Raw genomic sequence first — 3,823 nt, forward strand, 5'->3', positions numbered from 1 at the left:
GAATACTTAAGTATTTTCAAAAGTAAGTACTTCAGTACTTTTACTTGAGTAGATTTTTGACTGAGTAACTTTTACTTGTAGTGGAGTAGATTTGACCATGAGTATCAATACTTTTACTCAAGTACTAGAGTTGAGTACTTTGTCCACCACTGTTTATAAGACAACAGACTTAAACTTCTTATAACCAATAAAAAAGTTATTTAAGTAAAGTAAAGTGACGCAGTGTAAAGGGTGGACAGAATTAGCATGTTTCATTGTGTTATGTTCAGTTTTGTCTAACTGAAAGTTCATCAAAACTTTTTGTTTCTCAAGTTGTTTCATATTTTATTAAGTGGGTCAATATAAAGAGGTCTGGGTGAACAAAAAGTCATGAATTAAAGGTTCCCTCACAGCACCAGGCTGCTCTGTCAGTTCATTCATTTCTTTTATTTATTTTCCTCTTCAGTCCTTCACATCTGAACTGTTTTTACTTCAGGAAGAAATGTTACAATAAACAGTATCTGTCTCAGAAGTCCTTTCAGTGTGCTGTTACCACATCATCAAGCTGCTTTACACCTCTCAGTATTTAACTGGGATGTACATTCAGCACTAACACATTTAAAATCCCTTCACACACACAAAACTAATAGTTTTCTCTGGATCTGAACAGGAATTTACTTTTATATTACTGAAAGTTCTTAATTTTTTTTCTTTTGAAAATAAATGTTTATGGTTTATGGCAGACCTGGGAGCTGCTGCTGCTAGGCCCTGGAGACACAAGTCATGCCGAGTAGAGGCAGATAAGGAAGACTACAGTCGGTGGAAAGTAGCTCAGACAGTATGGAGGAAATTAAAAGATCACCCCTGCACATGAAGTAGGGCTCATATTGTTTTCATACAGTTTAATATTTTGTTTTATTATTTTTTCAGTGATTTTTGGTCAACCGCAGCACAAAAACGGCTGCACCGGTCAACATGAAATTTGGCAGGACTGTAGAGGAGTCTGACTTACACTGCACCAGCCAACGGTTTTATGATAGACCCCATATTTGAGGAGGGGGCTCCATCCGAAGGGGGTGTCTGGATATGCAATAAATATAAAATGTAAATTAAATATTAAAATGTTGTTAATTTTAGATGATGTTATGGAAATAATAACAATCGAAATAATAAACTAGACACCGCATAGTGGTAACATAATGACCCCTGCATGCACAAATGCACCAGAACTCAGAAGTCTTTGGTTGACATGATGGATAGCCCCTCAGAGCTAAACAACGAAAGAAAATCTGAAGCTCCTGTGCTTAATAGTTTTTGAGCAATAACCATTTTTGTATGTCCAGACATCCCTTTTTCAGATAATTTGGGGGTCCGGGGGTTGGTTGGCCTGATGGATAGAGCTTCATCAGAGCTAAACAACAAAAGAAATCTGAAGCTCCTATGTTGAACAGTTTCTGAGTTATAAGCATTTTTACATGTCCTGACACCCCCTCTTTGAAAGGAGCCCCCTCCTCAAATATGGGGTCTATCATCAAACCGTTGGCTAACACCGGCTTACTACCGGCAATGTGGACCAAGCTCTGGCACCGGTCATACAGGGACCTAACAGCCCACATCAATGGGCCTGGTACCCCATACTCCTGGAGTACCCCCCACAGGAGCCCCCGAGGGACACGGTCGAACGCCTTCTCCAAGTCCACAAAACACACATCGACTGGTTGGGCGAACTCCCATGCACCATCCAGGACCCTGCTGAGGGTGTAGAGCTGGTCCGCTGTTCCACGACCAGGACGAAAACCCCACTGCTCTTCCTGAATCCGAGATTCGACTCTCCGACGGACCCTGCTCTGCAGAACCCCCGAATAGACCTTACCAGGGAGGCTCAGAAGTGTGATCCCCCTATAATTGGAACACACTCGGCAGTCCCCCTTTTTAAATAGGGGGACCACCACCCCGGTCTGCCAATCCAGGGGAACTGCCACCAATATTGTAGAGTTGCGTCAACCAATGCAACCCCACAACATCCAGAGCCTTAAGGAAGTCCATGCAAATCTCATCCACCCCCGGCACCCTGCCACCGAGGAGCTTTTTAATCACCTCAGTGACCTCAGCACCAGAGATTGGAGAGTCCAACCCAGGACCCAGGGTCCTCAGGCTCTGCTTTCTCATGGGAAGATGTGGTTAGCAGCGCACCATCCCCACCATAAATAGTGCGAACCGCCCCAAATGGCGGACCGGAATCGCCCCGAAGCTGTACGGAACTCTTTTTCCATGGCCTCTCTGAACTCCTCCCACGCCCGAGTTTTTACCTCAGCGACCACCTGAGCCGCAATCCGCTTGGACTGCCAATATGTCCAGTCGACTCAGTCGTTGTGTCCTTGGGCAAGACACCTTACACGCCATGCCTACTGATGGTGGTCAGAGGGTCCAGTGGCGCCTGTGTATGGCAGCCTCGCCTCTGTCAGTGCACCCCAGGGCAGCTGTGGCTACAATTATAGTTTGCCATCATCAGTGTGTGAATGTGTGTGTGCATGGGTGAATGTCTGCAGTGTAAAGCGCTTTGAGTGTCCTGGATGGATAGAAAGGCGCTATATAAGTACAGTCCAATACCTATCGGCTGCTTCCGGAGTCCCACAGGCCAAAAAGACCCGATAGGACTCCTTCTTCAGTCTGACAGCATCCCTCACCCCCGGTGTCCACCAGCGGGTTTGAGGGTTGCCACCACGACAGGCACCGACAACCTTATGGCCACAGCTCAGGTAAGCCGCCTCGACAATGGAGGCACGGAACATGGCCCACTCGGACTCAGTGTCCCCCACCTCCTCCAGAACGTGTTCGAAGTTCCCCCAGAGGTGTGAGTTGAAGCTCCGTCTGACGGGAGACTCTGATAGACGTTCCCAGCAGACCCTCACTATACGTTAGGGTCTGCCAGGTCTGACTGGCATCCACCACTGGAGCCAACTCACCACCAGGTAGTGGTCAGTTGACAGCTCCGCCCCTCTCTTCACCCGCGTATCCAAAACGTGGCTGCAGATCAGATGAAACGACAACAAAGTCGATCATTGAACTGCGGCCTAGGGTGTCCTGGTGCCAAGAGCACATATGGACACCCTTATGTTTGAACATGGTGTTCGTTATGGACAATCCATGACGAGCACAGAAGTCCAATAACAAAACACCGCTTGGGTTCAGGTTGGGGGGGCCATTCCTCCCAACCACGCCTCTCCAGGTCTCACTGTCATTACCCACATGAGCGTCGAAGTCCCCCAGCAGAACGAGGGAGTCCCCGTTAGGAGCGCTCTCCAGCACCCCATCCAAGGACTCCAGAAAGGGTGGGTAATCTGAACTGCTGTTAGGCGCATAGGCACAAACAACAGTCAGGACCCGTCTCCCCACTCGTAGGTGGAGGGACGCGTTGTGTCGAGGAGAGTCCAACTATATCTAGTTGGAACCTCTCAACCTCACACACCAGCTCAGGTTCTTCCCCACCAGAGAGGTGACATTCCACGTCCCTAGAGCCAGCTTCTGTAGCCGAGGATCAGACCGCCAAGGTCCTCACCTTCGACCACTGCCCAACACACATTGCACCCGACCCCTTCGGCCCCTCCCACAGGTGGTGAGCCCATGGGAAGGGGGACCCACATCTCCTCTTCGGGCTGTGCCCGACTGGGCTCCATGGGTGAAAGCCTGGCCACCAGGCACTCGCCAACGTGCCCCACCTACAGGCCTGACTCCAGAGTTGTACGCCGGTGACTTGTGTCCGGGCGAGGGAACAATGGGCCTCATGCAAGAACATGTTCGTATTCTTCTCCTAAATTTCTCTTACTTTTGTTCGTACAAAGGG

Source organism: Austrofundulus limnaeus, unplaced genomic scaffold (genome assembly GCF_001266775.1).
Source record: "Austrofundulus limnaeus strain Quisiro unplaced genomic scaffold, Austrofundulus_limnaeus-1.0 Scaffold1795, whole genome shotgun sequence".
NCBI lineage: Eukaryota > Metazoa > Chordata > Actinopteri > Cyprinodontiformes > Rivulidae > Austrofundulus > Austrofundulus limnaeus.